The sequence below is a fragment of the Tyto alba genome, unplaced genomic scaffold, assembly GCF_018691265.1.
Source record: "Tyto alba isolate M040663 unplaced genomic scaffold, T.alba_DEE_v4.0 Super-Scaffold_26, whole genome shotgun sequence".
Classification (NCBI taxonomy): Eukaryota; Metazoa; Chordata; class Aves; order Strigiformes; family Tytonidae; genus Tyto; species Tyto alba.
The window spans coordinates 7,053,268-7,077,204 of NW_024881300.1; the positions used below are offsets into that span (position 1 = coordinate 7,053,268).

A 23,937-nucleotide genomic window follows, 5' to 3' on the forward strand; every position below is an offset into this window, starting at 1 on the left:
TGCTCTCACAGGATCACTTTTCCCCTTCTCTTTGTTTGCTGTTGCCCTTCCTACTCACTGAACAACACCACTGTCACTTTTTGTTAGACTGTCAGCGTTATTGAAATTGTCAGCTTCGCCGGTCAAGGACCTTGCTTTCCTGTTTGTCTTTAAACAGCTGTGCAAACCAGCATGGCTGTGTAGCCACCGCCGCTACAAATGTAGTGCTGTAAGACCTCATACTTGCAAGACTGCTGGAAACAAACTCTGGTTTCACACTGTTTTTTGTAGAATACATTTACGTTTTTATAAATCCTTTTATTCAATTATTCGAATACATTTTCTGTAGAAAAACAGGAATGTTCTTAAATATCTCTAGTTGGTTTTAGATGAAAACATATATCATCTATGATATATAAAAGAAACTATGATAAATTTATTTTCATGCTTTTCATACGATAGATAAAGACTTCCTAACAAGTAGTATTCAGTCTGAATTGCATTGTTGTTTTTTTGATAGGGCCACACAAGAACATATTAAGAGAGATCTCAGTTGCAAAGGATCTGTTACGGAGAACAAATGTGGACCTGAGAAGCATGCACAGAAATGTTCCCTCTGGGTGACATTAGAACATCTTTGAAAACAGTTGGAAAGCTTCTAGTGACTTTAATGGGCCCAGGCTTTCCTCCTTGTACCCAGTGGAAGATACATAGAAATGCTTATGCACATCTTGTAACTTGCCATATAACCATCAACGGTTCCCCGAAGGAAGAGGCACAGGGAAGACGTTGGCTTCCAAAGAATTAAGGGCCGTGCCTCTGTTATGGTTTATCCTGATGTAAGTTAGCCAGAAGGGCTTGGTAACTGCAGGTAACTTTTCAGCTGCTTGTCTTGACACTTGCTTTAGACCTTTTTCAGTCAGGTATCTATCTGAGCTTGGTGTAACTTGTTGGGTTTCTACTTAGAAGAAGCAGTGCATGTCAGTGCACAGTAAGTTTGTATGCTTAATTTATTTCTCTCTTAGCCTCCACAAATGTTCCTAGCTGACTGTGGTGGGCAAATAAGTAGAATGAACACATATTAGGAATATGTGGGGAAACCATGGAACAGAAAATATAAAACAGATCTTTTTCATAGGCTGTAAAATTATTTTGTAAAAGCAGTGTATGATTTAATACCATGTCTCAAATTTTGTCCTCCAGGGTCAGACTCTGAAAGAAATAAGGTATTAGTGAATTAAACTTTTTCCTCAGTGTGCCTCAGTTCAATTCACTGTTAAATAGCTGTTGTATAAAAGCCGTACAATAGTTAAGAATGAGAAATTTTTTTTTTAAGTGTTTCAAATAAGATGAAAACTTGCTTTTTTCCTTATATGCTTTCACAGAATCATAGGATAGTTCAGGTTGGAAAGATACATGTCTTAGACTACTACTTTTGAATTTTGATCAGGGTTTTCTTTTACCATGGGCAATTAAATCTAACATGAAGGCATACAAAAAGAAGTTTGTTAACGATTTAGAAAGCTCAGTAGTGACCTAAATGCTGGAATTTTAGATATGTTTATATACATAGGAATTGTAAACCTCTACTAAGGAGCCAAACTCACAAGAAGTTCCCCTCTCAAAAAAGAAATAAAAATAAAAATAAAAAAAAAAAAAAAAAAAAAAAAAGAGGTTGTGATGATTAATACAATCTACAGAAGGCTGCAGCTTTTCCCAGTTTACTGAAGGGGCTACCTGATCTGCAGTAGGAGTTGGATATTATTTCAAACCACTCTGCTATTTTTCCATATAAAGTTACAGTTGTATGACCTTTTAAACTGAATAGATTTAATGTAAAAATTTAGATTAACATATCAATGAAAATTACCCTACTGTATTCTTGTACCTCTATAGGACCTGCCAGATGATTACTATTGCCCTAAATTAAAGTTCCCCTCCAAAATTGAAATTTCCCCTCCAAAAATTAGCTTACCATTTTTGCGGCAACAATTACATGCTGCATCAGAATGGTGTGTTATTTCCGGAAATTGTACATAATTTATTTTTAAGAGGTTGAAACATAGTTTTGAAGTTAAATTCATATCATCTTTGTAACTGCTCAGCTCATGTTATCTTACATTTCCTGAAATACCTTTGAAGTTAAACGCAAATTAGGAAAATAAATTACAACTTGTGGAGTGGCCAGTGTCTGATTATATGTAATATAATTAACTCCATCCTTCACATGATGTTTATCTTAATAATTATCCAATGTACTTTAGAATAGTTGAAATTATTTGTGATTCTTTTCTTGGGAGGAGCAGTTAGGTTTGTTCATAAGGTATATTTTTTTATAACTTTCTCCATCACCAGGACTGACCATTTAAAAAATCTGTTGTACTAACTAAAAAAATATTTAATGTTAATTATAAGCAGATACAACTGCTATTTCTCAAAATAGTCTTTTATGATCATCTTCTCTAATTCTTTTTTGCCTTCAGTACTCTGCCTTGACAAAAATTGATTGGATTTATTATTTGAATTTGAATGTTATTATTAGGACCATGAAATAGATTGATAAGGCACGTTTATGCTTTCTTTGCCTATTCTATAGTCTACAAACATGAGATGGGATTTCAAATTAACAGAGTTCTATGAGGAGAAACCATTTCAGTCAAAAATAAGCTTTTTCATTTTTAGAATATAACTTGTATTATGACAGAAATTAATATTTTTGTGACCTGTAATTAGCTGTGTCTCCTCATGCTATAAGTAAGATTTGGTAGCTATAGCTGGAGTCAACTGTATCTTGAGGTCTAGTTATCTGTAGCTGGTTTTTTATTTGTAGGTTTTGTATTTGCCAATGACACTGCAGAGTTCAGGGATGCAGACAATAAAGAGCACAAATAAAATCTGTGGCTGGTGTCTTCAGCCCTTTTCCATTTCAGTCCTGCAGTGGCATCAGAGTTTCCTCAAATTCTTCCTGTGCTTGGAAATCTCTGGGGTTAGTGCTTAAGACCTTGATGCTGCTAGTAATTCCAGTCTGCACCATTAAAACTGCATTTTCTAACTGTCCCTTGGTAATTGTTGCAAGGACTTAGACAAGTAAGACTATCCAAAGGCATCACTAAGGTCAAACTGTGGTAGAAAGTGCTCTGATTTTATCCTGGAGATTGATGCTTGTATCACCTTTTTTTCGATTCAGCAGCTGGGGTTATAAAATGTACTTGCAATTCCTGATAACATGTTAGATCAGACTACAAGTAGAGTAACACAGTATTTTATACACTCTGTAGTTTTACCTAATGCAACAATAAATCAGTGAAGGCAGAGGTCTTTTGTAAATTTTAATGAAAATTCAACTGCTGAAAATATCCTTACTTCTGGCTGAAGTTCTAGAAATATGAATTCACTTCAGTTCTTTAAAAGTGTAAAAAATGTTTTAACTACAAACTTTCTGGGAAGTCAGTAAAGAAACAAGCAACAAAATAAGAGACACTGCATTCAGTATATTATAATTACTCTGTCATTGTCTATAAGTAAACTGAGGGGAGGAGACCAGATGATAAAATGCACCTTGAGTTAACTGTAAAGAATTCCTTGTACTGAGCACAATCTTAAAAAAATCCCTATATGGGAATGAGACAAAAGTTGGGAGTATGGTCCCGTTGTACCATTTCATGGTAATAAAATAATGATATAGCTTAAAAATATTTACCGCCTGATCAATAAACCACATTTTTATGCAGACCCAGAAGGTTTATTAGAGACCTTTTTTTGCCATAGATTATTATAACTACTGAAAAATATGCTTTTATTTTCTTGCACTGAATTGTTGTGTTGCAAAATAGCAGTTATTTGTAAGAAAACTAATTCATATTTATTAAATGAGTGGCACAAGAGGGAGCTGGGGGTATAGAAATAAAGAATATTAAAGAAGATTCCAATATGTTGCTGAACTTCTGCAGCATCTTTCTTGTAAGTTTTAAAGGAATGTTTCTGTAAAATTAGCATTATTCTTTCCTAAAAGCTGCCAGCTTACAGGAAAGTGAAGATGCTTATTACAACACTGAATATTTGAACAGATTTAAGCAGAATTTACACTTGGGTTTTTGTCTAGAAGTCAAGCAGAAATACAGATTATTCAGTTCTTCACTTCCCCAAGGTGAATTTTTGCTTGGTTGCTTTTTTACAAATTGTCATGCACATATAGGTGGGTTTTTTTGTTTCTTTGTTTTTTTTTCACACATGAACTAAGAGATGCTATTCATAATTTCTTGTAGTTTGCTTGTTTTCCTGCTGTGTTTCATATATTTTTTCTCAAATTTCATCCATTTTGGAGTACATTGTCTGGTTAATGGGGGATTTGGTTGCATTTTGACTTTGATACTTTTGTGATACTTTCATGATTCAGAGCAGAACTAATAAAATCAAATTATAAATAAACAGAAATCAACTTAAATTAAACATCTTTAAAAGGCTTAAAAATTTATACTCCTTTTCATTTTTGTTTGTGTTGCATAGGAAAATATTTAAAATCTGATGGATTGATCTTATATGATTCTCCATGTATAGTTTCACTGGTTTTAGGGAGTTGTTTCCACATTGTATTGGTGTCAGGCTAAAATTGAATAATCACAGTTTAAACACCACACACACCACTCTTACCCACACAATGTCACTGGCTTTCATGAACTTAAAAGGTACAAGTGTGAGCTGCAGTGCCTTATCTGAAGTTTCAAGGAAATAGATTTCATTCCATTGCTTCTGGTGGCTCTATACCTGCATATACAAACAATACTTTTGTCTCAAAGTAGTATATATTATAACTAGCTAAAATGCATTTCCTAATAGTTTTTTTCTTATGGAAGCTGCATGATATGAACTAATTTCTGATCTCTACTTGGAGAATACCTAATTGTCCATTTACTTTCTAGTTGTCATCCTCACCATGTAAACTTTTATTAAAATAATAATAATAATAACAATAACAACAGTGGGAGCAGTGGCCAGGAGATTTATATTTAGGCAGTGAATTAGGAGCCTCGAGTAGTATTAGGAGCCTGTAGTAATTTTGAAAAATATTCTATCTAGAGTGACAGAAGTGAAAACTGTTTAGAAGCTACCATCCAGGGGAGGAATGCTGTATACCCTTTAGAAACTCTATTGGCTTTCACAGACTGCTTGGAAAAAGTTAGCATCAGTTTTAGGAAAGTATATTCCCTCATGCATGGTGATATAATTCTGCAAAGCAAGCTTACTGTCAAGCAGAACAAGTTTTCCTATAGTTCCACATCTGTTTCTGCTCAGTCAAGGTGCATCTGGGAATATATTTCCCCTTGCAGCAGCAGGTGGCGTTGAATAGCTCACGTTATTCTCACACTCATAATCATTTTGTCTTACATGTAGTAAAAACATCTCTCCCAAAAGAGTTAATCCACAAGAGAAATTCAACAAGTTTTTATAGAAGTATCAAACTTTCTATATGACAAAAGTAGGGGTCAAATTCTTCCAACTTTAATCACACTGAGAAATAAGACTATAAAAAATGTATTTAAGGAACAGCAAAAACAGGTGTGATAGAGTAGTATCTTAATTACATTTTATTTTTCTATCCACAAAAATCTCTTGAAGCACCACAGAGTTCATGTTGTGATAAGGTCATGTTATCATGTACCAGCACTCATTTGCTCTGCAGCAAATTCGCAAACCTGAGGTAGTTTTTTGACATTCTTTGCTACATACCTCCATAGAGCAAAGGAACAGATTCTCCTTCCAAATTCACTGTCAGTGTGTCTTCACTGAATACAGAGCAGTGTTGCAGATTTGTGCTCTGGTAATTGAGAACAGAATGAGAATTAGTATCTTCTGAACTTACTTCTAAAAATTAAGGGCCATTGCAGAAGCAGTTCAAAACAGACCTCCAAATGGTTTAAGTTTATTTTTAAAATATGACACATGTGTAAAACAAAAAATAATTTCTTTTTATCTGCATGCAGGTAAAATTTAAGAAGTCTTTTACAAGCAAATGACTATACATCAGCCTATAGTTAGTCTTAGCACTGATTATGAGTATTTAAGAAATCCATCCATCTTTCTTTCATCAACAGTCAGAGTTATCCATTTGCATATCTAATAATTTATGGCATGTCCTGACCCCAAGCAGTAATTGAACCAATAGATCTTCAGCCTAGATTTACTCCATTCTGGCTGCCACAGTAATGTAACTCTGCAGGAGTTTTGGATTACTCCAAATGCCATCTCCTCTTCTGAGGGGTTGAGAGTCACAGGCAAAATTTAACCTTCCAAATGTCAAGGCAAAAACTATATTGCCTAATTTAGACTATCTAACACTCCTTTTGGAATACTTCAGATAAAATCAGGAGGGCACCATGATTACTCCTAACGTCATCCCTGGAAGACTCTTTAATGTAAGACTCTGTGGTGATAAATGAATTCTCCTAGGAGTTTAAAACCATATAAGAGCCTAAATCTTAGACTGAAAGGGGAAGATCTATATACCAGAGCTCATAACTAGTACTGTAAAAATTAAAAAGAAAAAAAAAAAAAAACAAAAAACAAAAAGAGAGGAGATTCTATATTACAGAATAATCTTGTGATTAGAGACAGACTGATGAGAATTTTGCTGAGAGATTTGGAAGGGAGAGATGGGGTGCTTTTCTGACTCGAGCAAGCCATGGCACAGGGCAAAAACACCCAGCCAAGTGCCTGTGTTTCTTCTTCTCAAAATGTGGTTTAGAGGCCAATTTCAAGGCAGCATTATATGCTTCAGTAAAGTGTTCTCAAAAGCTTTGAACAAGAAAAATACCAGCAAACACACAGCTCTGCACTGTTGCAGTCTCTTTGCTGAATACTAACTATAGAGAAGATGCAGCCATGGAAGTTGTGGGCTTACAGTAGGTATTGCTTGGGAAACTCCCTCTGTTATTTATTCAGGCACTTCTGACTGCAGGTGCAGAGACTGGTCACACTGCTGCTACTTCCAAATCATATTCCAGATATTATGAAAAGGCACTGGGTTTGAAATTTCATAACAACTCTCATGAGTTGGCTATTTTCTTTTCCTGGAAAGGAGCTCTGGCAGACACACAGAGCTATGCTGTTGCCACTGACACAAGTTCCAAACCAATACATACAGGCTGTGAGAAAATACTACTGTCTCACAACTGTGGAGGGGAAGAAAAAAAAAAAAAAAAAAGCAAAGCAGCAAAGGTAAAAACAAGGAAAATCTGACCCAGTCCCCAATTAATGGCATAAACAGTATTTATCTATTGATGATTAAGTGCTGCCATTGTTCCTTGGTAGCTAAGTTCAATGATGATAGACATCTTGGAAAACAGGTAGATAGACAGAAAGATAGATATCCTCAGTTACTTCAGCCATCCATAATATCCCATGTGCTGCCATCACTGCTTTAGCCTGACCAATTGCCTCAGTAACACGTTCCATCTTGCCCAATCAATATTAGCGCTTCAGTAACTCTTTGCAGAGTTACAGCTACCTGCTAGCACAGGAAGAACCTCATCTTGCCTTATTGTACAGAAAGACAGTCATACGGAAGAAGAAATGCCATTATCTATTTAAATACTTTCATTTAATTGCTTTCATTGACTTGGTTTTGGCTCTGATACCTTTTTTTTGTATGTATTTTGTAAACATGTTAGAGCAAAAAGAAAAAATTGAAGTATCAGAAAATGAATGAATATCAAAGAGTTTAACAGGAAATCTGGTTTTGGTGCCCAGCCTCCTGTCCAAGCAATTACTGTGTGCCTCAGTTCTGTAGATTTAAAATAGTATTAACGATACCATTAAATCACCTGTTGTAAGACTCAGGATATTTATGTGATTAGCAGACCTATATAAAAACAAGATCCAGAAGCAGAATTGCTGCTGTTTCCTCCCAAGCTTAGGAGCTGACTGAGATACTGAAGGATACAATGTTACAGTAGTACAGGATCAAAAAGGGGGAAAGGCAGGTCCATGTGCAGCACTGGAAGAAAAATGTCCCTGGCTTTACCTCCCAAAATCTCTCATTAATTGGCAAAGGGAGGACAGAGTAGAATAATATGTTCTTTATCCCTCCCAGCTGCTGCTGAAACAGTGGGTGTTCCCAGTGAGTGTCCAGGAAAACAGAAAATACCAGTGAGAGACAGAAATTGTGACATCTCTCTTGGCACCCTGAGGACATACAGAATGGTGGGAAGTTTCAGAAAGTCCTCCTTACCATAATGCCCAGAGTAATGGGAGATAAAACCGGTTTTGTTCAAGCGCAGCTCATTTGAAATTATTTGCAAAAATGTAAGGAGAATTAAAATACCCCTTCCCTATAAATTATTGATCTCTTGTGTTTCTGGCTCCTCTGTCAATATTGGCCAGTCACCATTTTCCTTTTCCATTTTTTTTTTTTTTTTTCTGACAGGTTCCTTCTACCATGCTTCTTTTCCTGATCAGAGATGAAAGGTACAGGTGGAGAGTCAACTGCCTAATTGTCATAAGGCTAAACATTTGTTCACTTGCTTAAGTTGCAATAAGTCCTGGAGTGCTCTCTGCTTACACAAGAGGATTTCAACAGAGGTGTGTTCCAGAAAGATATTTTTGTAGAAAAGGAAAAATTCTGCAGGTCAGTATAATCTCTGTTACTCTAAGAATTGCTGAGAGTGTAATGTGGTGTGGGTGGTTGGGTTTTTTGCCCTTTAATGAAGCAGTGCCTTATGGGAAGGATTAAGGGCTATAAAGTCTGCATCCTAATAGAATCAGAACCTCAACATCAAATGTCAGAAGCTCTGAAGGTAGAGGGTCTTCAACTGATATTTCAAGTTGTTGCTGAGCAAACTTTTAATTTAAATCAACAGATTGGGTTTGATCCTTCAGGTTTTTCCCTAAAAATTTCCAGAATAGTACAGCAGTCACATGACGGGGTCAAAATCCCATCATGTTCTGCAGGAAAAATGCCTCTTACTGAGATGGGGGAGTAACGACAAGGGTGCTGAGAGCTTACCTGCTCTTGAACAACTCTGAATTTTGCTCTCAAGAGAGAGCATGTTCCAGAATCTGCACCCCGGCTCATGTTTTATCATGGTGAGGACAGGACAGCACAACAGGTGAGGCTACTGAAAGAGGTGGTATAAGAAAACCTGCCTTAAAAGGAGGATAAAATGTAAGGAAGCTCATGTAAGTAATATATTTGTTTCAGGTTGAATGTTAGTTTCCTTTTTTTCATCCTGTTTTTTCAGGTTAAAGTCACTAAATGAAAACTGTGTGTATTTGATGGGCAGTTATTCTCTGAAGTTGATTGACAGAGAAACCCATTTATGAAAAAGGAAACAGTAGAAGTACAGCATCACGACATCAGCAGAAACCAATTCACTGGAGATGGCAAATGGACAGAACACTGATAGTTATAGTTAATATTTAGTCATTCTCAGTAATAGCCATCTCAGTGTGGGGAAGAGCTGGAGAATACCCATGAGTGCTCTAGTGGACTGTGGTTAGTTCAACAGAGGCCTCTGCTGAGCATATAGTCACTGCCTGAGACAAATTCAAAACCAGGCCAAGCATCTCACCTTTATATATCTTTATAAGGGCCATGTAGTAGTCCTCTTACAGGCAATGTTGTGCATTCCAAAGGGACAGATAAGGGTGAATAGGTCTGTCTTATTTCTAAGGAAAAAAAAAAATCAAGAGCTGTGCCTTATGAAATGAGAATGTTCATACATGGTTTTCAACTAGAGCATTTGATATATTTTGCTGTAATTTTGTTTATTAAAATTTCAAAAGTAATTTGAGCAATTGTGCCAGAGAGACTGTGATTTGCCAGAAGATTTAAAGTATACCTTTGGATCATTTCAGACTGTTTTCTATCTTTGTTTAACTGAATTGCCACACTGAAACTGAATCAAACCATTGATTTATCAGAAATGCTTCACTCTACACTCTAGATCTCTGCAGATCTAAGCTATAAACCATGAAAGCAGTAAAAAGTTTCATTTGTAAATATTTTAGAGAAGAATGCTGTTCTGTGGAGCTTTATGCTGTTTTCTCTGGTGCAATTGAGTGCTTTGTAGAAGCTCATTTGGGAAACGTATTCTTTGATTTTGGTAATCAATTGATCAACAGTTGAAGCTTTGCTCAGACACAGAGTTATTGTGAAGAGCAGTACTTTCAAATATCCATTTGATTGTTTGTAATGCTTGCTTTATTCAACTCTGCTCCAGGCAAATTGAAATGTACTGCTATATAATAAGTATGGGAAGGTTAGCATTCACACTTTAGGGATAAAACATTTTGACAGTTCTATTCTACATTTGCATTTAAAAATTGTAACGCTTTTAATTAGACCCTATGTTTATTGTTGGATCTCTTGTAGGCATTACTACTGTGAGATTGTTACCTTTCAGGATTTGTTCTGGACTGCTTGTCTGTGGGGAAGCACAAAAGCCTGCCGGTTTCACATACATTTTGTTTTCTGGTCCATGGTATGTCTCATTTTCTTTAATTTCTCATGGGGCTCCACCTGTACCACTACTACGGAGTCACATTTTTTTCTGAGTTAGGGATGTACATATGCATAGTTCTCTCTTACATGCTTGGCATATTTTCCACTGGTCTCCAAATTCTCAATTTTTGGTGCACGGTAGAATCTCCAAGGGGACAGAGGCAGACGCTGTCTGGAGAGGAGGAGATACTGCCGTGATACCCATTATCTTGTTAGCTGGTGAGCAGGTGATGCTTAAACACAGCATACGCAGAGACAATGGTCAGCATTCTGAGCTCATGAAAATGATCACTGGTGCAAGCTGATGTCTGAAGGACTGGTCACTGAAACTGCCCATGTTATTTTGCTCCCCTTTTATTTTATCCTTCATCTTTCTGTATTAGTAATGTTCAGGAGGGATTCAAGTAACCCGATAGAACATCTTCAACATTGCTATCACCAAGAAAACATTCATTGAGATAATAAGGCAAATATCTCAAGAGGCTTGTGTGTAAATTAAAGCAAGCGATTAAAAAAGCCTCAAAAACTAACAGACAATTGGCTAGATATTTCAGACTTTTCAGAAGAGCAGAGAGAAGGAAGAAAGTGTTGTAGGTTTTACCAGGAAAATGTATTTGAGCTGAAATATGGTCTTCTCCCTGATAGTTTAGCCAGTCCCTAGAGACTTTGTGTAATTATTATTAGATTTACCTTGGGAAGGATATGGACTTAGTTGGTACCAGACATCTTATGCAGTGAATTCTCTGGGAACTCCTTCCTGCATTAGTCCACGTTACTCTGGCTCCAAAGCCTAGGAAACTCAAATGCTTTCATAGACTGCTCTGAGCTGCTCTTTTCCATACCTTCCTTCACTTTTGGGAGCTGTTTCTTCTGACTCAGCAATAAATAGCAGACAAGAAAAGTACTCTGGGAATTCAGATATATGATATGTATGTACACAGTCGTGCTTTCTGATTGTGAAGGGGACCACAAGTAAATTCTCCCTGTGCACCCAGATTGAATCTTGCATTGAAAAGCATCAAAATCTGAATTATACTGAGGCTATGCAGCACTATGGGTAAGTACATTGGCCTTTCATGTCTTATTATGTTGTTAATTAGTTAATGTTTGTAAAGCACTTTGAAGATGAAAAGCCCTATATAAGTTCTAAGTGTTATTATCTCTAGAGACCTGGGTTCAATTCAAAGGTGCTTAATTACTTATGCCATAAATTAGACTTAATGAGTTGTGGAATCGTACGCTTTATGTGATGCATGCAGGTTTCTCAGCTAGATCTAAGCCTTATGGTCTGCTGTAGTACCTCTTTAGGTAATCAGAGCTGTGAAGAAAAATTGCACAAAAATAAAGCAGATAATTTCTAAAAATAATTGGATTGCATTTCAGTACTATTTAGGACTTGGTGAAGCAAATTACCAGGAAATTTGCTCTGCGATACCTAGGGATTTTTCAGTAACTATCTTCAAATTGCTGAAAGTAATATTATTGTTTTTAACTTGTGATATAGACATCATTCTAATTCTTACTTCCATACTATATTTTGGCATAGCAGAAGGGAGCTGAGAGGTATTAGTGTGACTGCTTTCCTTCCAGTAATGCCTTGAAATGTCCCATCAGGGCTGGGATTGGTGTTAGGTTATATTCACAAGCATGAGAAAAGAAGTTCCCATCTCTAGAGATACTATCATATAAATTACAAGCGGGTAATATGCAAAAAGGGGAAGTAACAGTTATAGGAAAACGTGGTTTCATTGGCTTTGCAGAGCTGAGAGTTTCAGTGTTATGTAATTTACATATTTTGTGTCCAGAAAGGGACAGAATTTGTCCCACTCAAGCCCAGGCACTGGGGTGGCTGTCTGGCAGTGGGTGCTGACAGCTCCTCCTGGTTGTTCCTCAGCCAGCACAGTTCAGCGACAGAAAACCAGCAGGATCGTTCACCTGTCCTAAAGTGGCTGCCAGGTGCTCCTGCAGCAGGATATCTCCATTTTACCTTGGGCCTTTCACAGGCATAGAGAGAGAGGCAGGATTTATCCAGCATATAAATATGTTAGAAGTGATTTTGTTCATTAGTACTACCTAAGTAGATTGAAAAAACTAATTAATAGCAATTTACTATAAGTGTCTCTAACAGACTTACTTGAAAGTATTTATCCTGAAGTGAAAGTCATTTGATTTCATTAATGTTTATTGTAAGCATATGCAGACTATCTTCCAGGGGAAAATGTATTTTTGAGTACTCCAGACAACTGAAACTAGTGAGCCCACTGTCTGGAGAAAGCATCTGTAACCGCAGCCAAAAGAGGAACGAGATTTCCGACATTCTTTCAAGACATGTGTTTGAAGCATGCGTTCCCATCACTTTCAGAGTGACTTGCAGGACATTTTCTTTATATAGATTTAGACAAGTCAATGAGGCCCTCAATTCATCTTGATAAATGCCTTCGTGATTGCTCCCTTGTCTGTTTTTTCCTGTTATACTTTACTACTTATTTCAAATAGGAGTATGTTCTCAAGAAATTTTAAATGGGACAAAGCATAGTTTTGAACTGTTTTTATCACTCACGTTTCTGTATTCCTAAGAAATGGATCTAAGAATTACATCTTAATTACCTGGGTGCATCTCCTTCAAAAAGAAGATATAGTTTTGCTGAACACTTTTCACATACTTTAATAAATAGGAACTTCACATGAATGCTGATTTGAGCTCCAGGCTGTGGTTAAACGTTTTAATAGTTTAGCAAACTTATCAACAAACCTTTCCTTCCCCACCCTACCCCCCTTCCCTTTTTACAGTGAACAGATTTTCGTGACTCGTGACTTGGGGATTTTTACAAGCAGGTTTGGGAACTTGTCAGATATTTGAAATTTGAGTCCAAAACCAACAAAGTAATCTTTAAAAAATGGTATTTTATACAGTGTGTATCAACTGGGTAAAATTTTGACTTGCTGAAGTACATACAGGATTCTATTCTGGGATGTAACTATTGCTACTTAACTAGAAGTTACCAATCTGACTCCCCTTTTTAATACTCCAAGACACCATATATACTAGCATAACTCCACTGAGGTTCCAGATCAATGGAGCTGTAAGACCCTCTTCATTTCTGAACTACTATATCCCTTTATCAAAAGTCAATAAGAATATTCAAATTGTTATCTCATCTGGGTATTTTAAGTCTGTTTCTTTTCCTCCTCTGTTTCTGAGATGTGACTGACATGCACGAGTGGTGACCTCACTATTGCTTAAACATTGGTGAAGAAGCTATCCAAGCAAGTGAGAAAGTTGTAAGCTCAAGTGGCTGCGCTGAACTGCCGGCTAAGAGACACCAGGCAGGAGGAACAACGGTACAACATTGTGAAAGTGCTTTTTTACAGCCAGGCCTCCAACTCTGACCAAGTGTGTTAACGGCTGATAAGAGTGCTCTCTGAGAAAACAATTCATGGGTTACAAGAAACATTAAATGTGCGTGGAGAAACACCTTGGTGAATTAATATCCACTGAAGAGCTCTGGTCACTTGGTGATTGTGTTTGGTGACCCAGTGAGTTTTAGAAAAACAGTTACCATGCTTTTGACTTCTGACTTCCCCAGTCTTTTTCGTGTTTTAAGTCTCCAGTTTAACAAAACACTGATCTGTCTCTATCTGAAAGTCTTTGGCTGTGGAAGCACTGCTCATTAGGTCTGGAAGACTTCTGGATTGTTACTGCCTCCCGCTTCCTCTCCCTGTCTGTGAGCAAGGGGTTGTCACAGGTCAGCTGCAGAACAGAAAGTGTGGCAGTAAATTGTCGGGTAAGCCCACATTTTATATTGATGTGTCTGATTTTTATACCAGTGGATGAAGAGCATCCATCCCTTCTGACAGAATATGGTGCAGATATATGTGAATCATCATGAACTTGTTAATATCTGTTGTTTATTTGAGTGAACCTGGGGACCTGTGGATTTTGTTTCAGCAGACCTGAAAAGTTTACTGATGATCCACTACATGGTTCTTGAATTTCTTTCTCTCTACAGTCAAGATGTGGTGTAGAAAGGAAGAAAGTCCCACACAAAATGCAAAAAAAAAAATTTATTGGTTAGTTGATTGAACTGTTGGTTTTAGCAGGAGAAGGATGAGAAGCACAAAGGTCCTTCAAAATGACAAGTATCACTGGTGTGATATGATTTAAATTTTAAACATGTGTAAAGATTTTTAAAATCATACTCATTAATTTCTGTTGTTCAATATTACTGTATACCCATTACAATGCTGGGAGGAACAGTTTAATGCAAAAGCATTGAGAATTAGGTTCATAGGTACTCAGTTTCAGAAGTAGTATTATGACACCAAATATTTTAATCTCTTGCACAGACCTACATATTCTTTCAGCAAGAAGCTCTGTCCTCTGTGGTTGAACAAGAGCATACTTCAGTTTAACTCTCAGTTCAGTAAAACATTTCTATTCTGAATGTTACTTAAGCTTAAGTTTAGACATGTCTGTAAATCCATTGTATTTGATGACTGAGGTTAATACACCTGGAGTTAACAACAGGCTGAAGTGTTGTTCTGTAACAAAGTATATGTGCACACCAACACTTCTATTCTTTTAAGGTTTCCTCAGGAAATCGTCAATGACATTATTCATAAGTATCAGAAAATCTGCTTTATTATGACTAAGTCTTTACAGTTAAGCCTAAACGTAGTTCTGCACTAGGTGTTGATTGAAATTTTGACTTAAGTAGGAGTACAGTCCATGACTATGTGCATCTAGTGAGAGAGATTTATTAATTGAGGTGATCAAGTCACACTGTTGCCTGACAAAGGATATCAGAAATCTTTTGGATTTAAAAATGAACAACTCTGTAAAGCTGGAGTTTATCATGAAAACATCATCACACCACCTAATTGGTGTTATTTGTTCACCTCATTAGAGTAATTATTTGTAATTGTTATTACTGTAGCATATATCCAGCACTTAAACAGTGCATATTACCAGGAAAAGCTGGATTATTCTTCAGGAGAAACTGATAAATTGAGTTGAAAATGCCAAGTCAGGCAGGCAAATGGAATTTTCTCATGAGGCATTCACTCTTAAAAGAATTTCTATTTTTTTCTCTCACTTCCTCATACATGCAAACAAGGAAGCAAATTAACCCTATCTCCCGGTTTCACAAGAAAAGAGTAAGAAGTCAGAAATACCATAACCACTGAAAGACAGCTTAAATATAGAAAGACTTTGGTGGGCCCAGTCTTCAAGAGTGCATTCAGTTTCTCTGACACTGAGAGGTACTTCTAACCTACTGAGACACACTCCTGTGAGCGGTGAGCTCTGGCCCAGTGTCACTGAGAAAGGTAGAAATAGCCCTTCGGTCAACAATGAGCAAAGATCAAATCACAGAGAATTTCAACCACTGTATGTAACGCTCTTCTAGTAGACAGAAATAAGGGTATATATGGAAAATCTATCACTATTGCTTTTTCAGAAACCCCAAATCCTGCAGAGTTGTTTTGGATTAAGAGGGAGGAAAAGGATGTCACACTTTCTAAATGTCAGGTACATTGGTTTATCTCCTTCTATTAAAATAATCATAATTAACGAGGAATCTTATTCTAAAATCATTCTTAAAAATAGATTACATCAGCTGTATATTTTCACTTATGATTTCCCTTACATTGATAATGTGATTCATGCTAATGTGATTTAAGAGTCAGAATTTTAAAATATTCAAAACCTGCAACTATTTCATCTAAATTTCTGAGAGGAACCTGAGGTCCTTTGAAATTTTGCTCAGAATTACCCAAGATTATGAAAAAAATGCCCTCGTGTTTTTGCATTAATTTGCTTACAGTTGGCTTTGTCACATCCTTAAAAAAAAAAAAAAAAAAGATGTTAGACCCATCTTCAAGCACTTAAGTTTGGTCTGATAAAATGTAACGCTTGAGCTCATGATGAAAGCTACAACAATTGTTTGCCCTCACCATAGAAAAGGAAATTAAATGAAGGGTTCAAAACAGACTAACTGTTGCAAATCAAGACTTCAGAATCGCTGTTAAACTACTTTTTGTTCAGCATCTTTTATTACAAGAAGAGGCACTTATCACAAATAAAGATATTTGGGAGAAAACCCATAATACTGAATGTTTGTATTATTATGATGATGATGAAGCAGCATTATTGTCTTTCCAGTGCCACTAAAGTGAAAGTTTCCATTTACATCAATTTTTTAAAATCAGGGAGTTTGGGTCTTGTTTGACAAAGATCTCAAACAGATAAGTTAAGCCTATGAGACTGAATGTGACAGTTAATATGCTGATGTTAAGAATGTGCTTAAAGTCAAGAGCTCTTTGCTAGACACTTTGACTCATTAAAGGAGAAATAAATGTCAAAGTGAAGAAGATAAAATTGTAATACAAAATGTACTAATATAATAAAGCATACTGAAGATATTGCCTCTCTCTCTTATTTGTTAGTAAAGAGGATGATATGCATTTCTGTAATGGATAAAAAGGTTATCTATGAGAAAATATTCTGTTCCCTGTCCTACACTGAAATCATTTTATATAAAACAGAAGATTGCTCATTCATTGTCTCAGTGCCCAAGATCATTGTCCACTAAATGGCAACTCCTGTAGTCCGATGGTCTGACATCATATGCCCAAGTAACTCATGGGAAATAATGGAAAGAGCTTTTTAAAGGCTGCAGAGAGGTGACAGCATGGAAAAAGCTAATTAAAGTAGGTTTAAAAAATTGCATTTCTTAAGATCTTTCAATAAAAAACAAGCTCAATGTAAAATAAAATAGATTAAGAGGATGCTGATGTCACTGCAGCAGCAGTAGTCCGAGTGCAGATTGCATATGTTTGATTAAGTGATTCAAATATCTTGATTTCGTTTGACAAATGAAAACCTTGTCTTACTATAAGTCATTTTTACCATCTGGATTTGCATATACGTAGGATATCTGTTATATTAATTATATCTATTTTCACAGGTATAGACAGACATACCCTAGAGTTGTGGCACCCATTAATAGATCAAGCAAGTCCGTGCAGCTGTGTTTTGATCAGTGGAAAGGTTTCCTGGCATCCGAGAACTGAAATCACCTTTTGGGTATGACAAGTGCATCTAAGTATGTAGCAAGTGAAAATCAAGGGTTTCTGTATGGAAGGAATAAGAACACCTACCACAAAAAATTAAAAGTAAAATAACCTTTAATAATCGCAACAATGCAAACTCAATTGTATGTATTGCTCTCAACTGGCATTTAGCCATCCATCATTTACTAGCTCATAAAGCTGATTTGTGCTCTTCCCTCCCTCCCCTCTTTCCCAGAGCTGTTGGCCTCTTTTCAGCACTCCTTTCCCATAGGCACACACGACTGGGACCGAAACACTCTTTGTCTCTTCCTCTGAAACTCTGCTTTTTATCACATAGGGAAAGGGGGAGTTTTGTGAGCAGCTTGCTTTCTTCATCATTGTTGAATGCCACTTATAAATTCTGTCGATAGACACTTGGAAGGTATCTAAAATGTTAGACAAGGAAACAGATATAATTCAGAGGAAAACTGACCTTGATTGAATAGAATCAAAATGCTTCAACCGCCTCTTACATTTAAAACTCCTCATTTACAGACTCACACTTCTTTCATTGTAGCTTAGCGTTGACAGAAATATATGTGGGATCTGTTTTAGTCTTAAAGATAAGAAGTTCAGCTAGATCTAATGAATTCTATGACTAATCAAACTCTTTGTGAAGAACACACAATAATTTCTTCCCTCAAAGAGTTGTAACACCAAAATTGTTGAGATTTTCAGAAATCTAGTTTGGGTGTTCCCCAGGTATTAGCATCTAGCAGACAAGTTAAAGCTCCAACTTCCTAATTCCAAGGTCTAATTGTATATGTTAATTTAAGATCCTGAGGAAGCACAAAAAGTACTGACTTCTAAATTGTGCGTATAAGAACTGGAACTTTCATCTTGGGATTTAGAAACTTAAGGCTGTTCTTAGAAACATTTAAAGACTGTAAGCAATGAAAGGCTTTTGAACAAAAATCTTGTGGTCATTTCCAGACTTGCTCAGTACAGATACATCTTGAGCTTTCTGGTGCTGCCTGTTATTCCAGGCCATTTTTGTTGAGTAGTCTAAGAATGGACATTTACCAAAGTATTTGATGAAGTTTTATGTAGACTGTGTCCCAAGCATTTGTTTGCTACATTATGCACCTCTTTCAACCAAATGTTGTTTGTTGTTATGGAAACCCATTCCAACAAGAACTCTCTGACCCATGAAAATGTTAGCCAACCAACAAAGTTTTCAGCTTTCAAGTAATTCTCAGTACTTCTGTTTTCATATTCTTTAAACAGCGTCTTTCTCATTGTCCAAAACCACAGATGGCACAGGCCTGACTTTCTTTCTCCTCACTAAGGAAGATTTATATCACACCAGCAGTAAAAAGGGACCTGCAAAAAGTGTAGATGAAATTAGAAGCACTTTAATATCCTTTTACACTATTGGACTAGCAGAGATGAATCTTAACCCTGTGTCCTTATCCCTTCTGTTTCTTCGCTGAGAAGTGCTTCCGCTAGGACTGATGTGGGCTGGGAACTGGGAATTCCTCCTCTCTGGTTCCTGAACTGCTAGAGAACAGCTACATCAACACACTCAGCACAGGCACGCTTCTTCACATTTATCTTAGGTTAGCACATTCCTTTATTTAACTGTCTCTGATCTGACTGTATCTGATCATTCCTTCATCTCATTTTCACTTAACCTTTTGCCCTCTACACAGACTAAGCATCCTATCAGATATCTCCCAAGGGACCTTCTTTTGCTCCCACTCCCCCTCCCTCCACTCTTTGTCCAGTTCAGGTGCTTTACACCACTCCTGGTAATTTACCTGATTACATGGAAGGAGCTGTAGATCTTTTTATAATTGCTGTTTTACTTAAAACATTGATTCTTTAGCTTCTGTCTGTTTTCAGGTCATCACACCTCACTGGAGGTTTCCCTGGTTTAATAAGCAACTCAGAAACCACAGAGAGGACCAGAGGATGGGGGTTGTTGTACATTCTTATATTTGAAAGCCGCTCCATAGCATCCGCAAGGAGGATTCCTGGCACCTGCCTAGTTACACTGGATGTCCAATGTTATCTCTCCGGGCAAGTAAGATTCTGACAATCACTGTAGTCATATTTCACTTCTTAGTCTTTTCGACATAAACACATTAATTCTCCCAAGCTCCTTTGGCAGCTGTAAGAAGTTCTCTTTTTTTTTAATATGATTGATAATATTGAATATTTCTTTTAACCTTTTGCTGTCATTTCTGGGCTAGGTGATAGTTTCTCTATTGAGATGTTAATCTCTAGCATGCAGTAGCTCATCTTCCAATCACCTACTCATCACGGAGCCCATTTGTAGAATGCTGCTGTTTAATTTACGACTGCCTACAAAACTCCACCTAGCATTAGCCCTATAACATATAATATCATTCTCCCAACAGTCCCACTGTCAAAGGTCACATAAAGCAAACCATTGCTTTATACGGAAACTCCTAGTTTAATACAGAAGGAATGGCAGCCCTTGGGCAAAATTTGACTATATAGTTTCATGTGATGCACTGGAAAGAAATACATTCTGGAAAGGGTGTCAATAATGCATGTTCTCTGGTTCAATGCAGGAAATGACCCAACTGAAATATACTGGCAAAAAAAAAGTCATCATTTTCTTAATTTTCATTTTTTCAGGAAAAAGAAAAAAGGTTGTCTGAGGAGACAGAAATATATAAAAACAAAAAGACCTCCCAGGCTGACTTGAAATATGTTCAAACTACACATCCACTCCCTGCTCCCTAGAACCCAGTAAATATTTCTTTGGCCCCACAAAGTATTTTAGTCTGAACCCAGGAAACCTCAGATTGACCTTGGAAATAAGATTCCTCATTTTCAAAGTAAATGTCTCAGCCACGTTACTGGAGGAGTTGCACTTTTCTGATTGAAACATATAAAACCTGTCTCTTGGCAAATGGGGTAGATTATACCATGGGGAACTGGTTGTTTTCCCAATTAACTGACCATAGGCACTTTCAAACTCTTTTTCTCAACTTTTATACCCCAGTACAATGCTGGTGGCAAGGTTAACATATCTACTTATGGCCATTAGAGGCAGGATTAAGCCCATGTAAAGCAGTAGAGCCTATCTCAGTGGAGATACACTGACCTGCATTGCTGAGAATCTGGCACATGTCTGTACAGAGATTTTGTTCTGTCTTCTCTTCAGGTTGTATTGCATGGTTTAACAGCATTTGATGCTGTAGTGTCCTTTTAGCTTACCTTATATCCAATTTGAGGTTTTAGATTGCATATATGTGGATTTGATTAGCTTTGTCAATTTGTTTTCTTCTGATGTTTTTTTTCCCCTGCCAGTTGCATTAACTCTTCTTTCACCCAAGACAAGATCTCACTCCCTGATGGGATATAATGAAAATACACTTTTGAAACAGTCTTTGACATCATCTTCTGAAAATGTCTGACTCATATTCTGCTATAAATTTCCCAGGTCTGGTTATTAGTTCTCTAGAAATGTACAAGTGCATGTTCCACATGTAGTAAAAGGACAAGAAGCGTCTCAAATTCCTCTTCTGATGACTGATTGATGTCTATCAACTGATGCTGAAGATCATTGTGACCACACCCTTCCTTTTAATTTCATAGCTGCTTTCTGGACTTCAAACATAACTGCCTTTTGTCTAACAGTCTTGTTTATAACAGACCAAAACAATAAAGATGGACACTTTGATAGCCGTCTACAAAATTAGTTGAATTAAACTTGGCTTTAATTCTAACAAAAATGCAAATGCAGTATTGGGTGTTAAGTAAAATAAGGTGATGCTTTTTCTAAATGAGCCATTTAGTTTTTGCTTCAGCTTGAGTTTCTCACTTGAGGCCAACCAGAAGTGATGAAATACTGTCAGCTTTAGGCTTCTGGTCTGAGGCACAAATGGTGACATCCAGCTGCCCAAGATGTGGCCCTTGCACCCTCAGCCATGTCCTGCTGAATCCTGAGTGTGCTCTGGGTTTCACTAGGTTGCAGGTTGTAGCCATGTGGTGCAGATTTAAGAGCTCCGTGGGGCTCAGGTAGTGTTCATACATCTGAATAGGACAATGGTATCCAAACAGAATGAACCTTTGAACTTTGTTAGGTTTTTGATATGACGTTAGGCCTCAGATTTATAAAACCAAAACAGAACAAAACAAAAGTGTGCTTGCTTTCATTCTGTCTTCTGATTTTGCACTAAATTGTCAGCAAAATAGACCTTTTACCTATGAACAGATGGCATGCAATTCTGTGGGATTTTCCCACATTTGATGAGCACACATCAAGTCCATTTACATAAACATGGAAAATATTAAAATGACTACCAGGTCTGTGTAGTGTAAGACACCTGGAGCACATTGCTGCCAGCAAGCTTCTGAGGTGGGGATATTCTGGCACACAGTCACGGTTCTGGGGACTGGGCCATTTTTGACTCAGATTATTGCATCTTTTGACACCTAAAGACATGTTCACCTCTGACCCAGAAACATCTGCAACCTCAAACTATAAAACCAGGAATGGAAATGTAGCCTTTTTTCTTCCCCTTACTGTTATTTTTATTTTCTATTGAAAAGGGGTTTAAAAGGCCTATGAAATGTAAAATTGCTTTTTTGCCATAGTTGCAAAACTCATTTCACTTTTTATCTGAGATGCGCTTGTAGCAAATTTCCAGAGTTGAAAAACTAATACAATAACCCACTTTGAGGACCACAGTCAAAAGCACTGAGCACAGCACAGCCTGCATCTCTCAGTGCTTGAGGCAAATGGGGGAACTGCCACAGTGGCCAACCCTGTCCTTGCTCCCACCATTCACCCTGACTTTTCCTCACCAGCTTATATTGCCTGCAAAGTTCTGACATATTGTGACTTTCCTTCCTAAAATAACACTGACTGACTTTTACTCACCAAGCTCTAACTTTTGGTCCTTTTGTGCAGGCAAAATTTATAAATATTTAGGCCGTTACTGCTGCTCCTCTGACATGGCCCATCATCAGAATACCAGCTCTCCTGGTGATTGCACAGGTGACTGTAGTTTCTTAGATGAGATATTGATATACTAATGACAATTTATGTCTTTCTTTCACCTTTCTTGTTATGATTTGCTCCTGGAATTTCTATACACACAGGTTTTTTGTTTTTTTTTTTACTTAATTTTGCCTACTAAATTTTGGCTGAAAAAAAATTGAGCTGGGACCTTTTCTGTGTGTCAGTTTGCCCTCCTGTAGAATGAATTTGCATCGCTTCTAGTAGCATGTGACTACCTTTGGATGAATGGCACTATAGAAATCCTCAGAATTATTATTTTTATTTTTAGCTATGGTATAATGTAGTCAATTTTTTGTTTCATTTAACATGAGAGGTAGTATATAGGACAGAGCAACATACTATGTTGATAGATGGAGTATTGCTGCGGTTGAGTTTGCCAAATTTAACACATTTCCCATTGGAAAAAAAAACTTTGGAAAAGTTTCTCTTTTCTGAGTACAGGCATTTTATGTTAGAGCCTTAGAGCTGATTCTGTCTCTCCTAAGTTATAAACCCTTATGGATGTACCATAAAGATGTCCACCTAATGCAGAGAAAAGCAGATTAATTGATCACAGTAATATATTCTTATCCACTGAATAAGAGCATTCCACACATTGTTTCTTGTTTTGTTTCTGGCTTGTAAATCTTCATTGTAGAATACAAATGAAAATGACCCAAATATGTATTATTTATGAATGGGACTCTCACATATTATGCTTTAGATTGATTGTGTTAGACAGGATATAACAGAAGCACAATAAGTCAATGAAAAATAAAAAGCAGCAAAAATGTTTCATGCTAAAAATGTAGTTCTAGTGACACCTCTTATATAAAGGATATTTCCAACACATTGACATTTATATTTATCATGGCTGTGTATGTGATTTACAGTTGTCTGAGGTACTGAATATCAGGAATATCCATGCACATACACACCCCTTTTGAATGATGGTAAGTCATAGACTGCTGCCTTGCCCCTTATACAGCAAGATTTTCCTCCCCTTTTTATTTTTCTTCTTTAGCTTCAGGGACGCAAAGGAAGCAGTAGATCAATAGGGTGTCTTGACTGAAGTTGCCTGCAGCACTTCCATTTCTCAGACTGGACACTGATGCTAACTATCAATAGCAGTAAGAGGCTGTCTCAGACAGAATTAAGGCTCCTTCTTCTGCATGGCTGTCTGGTGCTTACTGATAAACATCTTGTGCACAGGATTGCAACAAATAAACCATTTCAAGTGTGCAAACTAGCCACTGTCATTCTTCCTATTGATACTTGCTCTGGGGTGAAGGGACCAACAGTTATTTTCATACTGCTGATAACACATTAGATAAGGGTACAGACGCATAATAGTACAAAGGCATAA

The 23,937-nt window shown here is 36.9% G+C and overlaps 1 long non-coding RNA gene across 1 annotated transcript in view; it reads left to right on the forward strand.

Annotated features, from left to right (window-relative positions):
- LOC116962767 overlaps positions 1-23,813 on the forward strand; it is a 122,679-nt gene extending 98,866 nt beyond the window's left edge. Inside the window, exons 6-12 of the long non-coding RNA XR_004407784.2 lie at positions 8,402-8,602; positions 10,349-10,457; positions 11,473-11,534; positions 13,680-14,262; positions 15,937-16,007; positions 17,446-17,564; positions 19,436-23,813. This is a non-coding gene — a long non-coding RNA (uncharacterized LOC116962767). The remainder of the gene's footprint in view (positions 1-8,401; positions 8,603-10,348; positions 10,458-11,472; positions 11,535-13,679; positions 14,263-15,936; positions 16,008-17,445; positions 17,565-19,435) is intronic.
- The last annotated feature ends 124 nt before the right edge of the window (positions 23,814-23,937 follow it).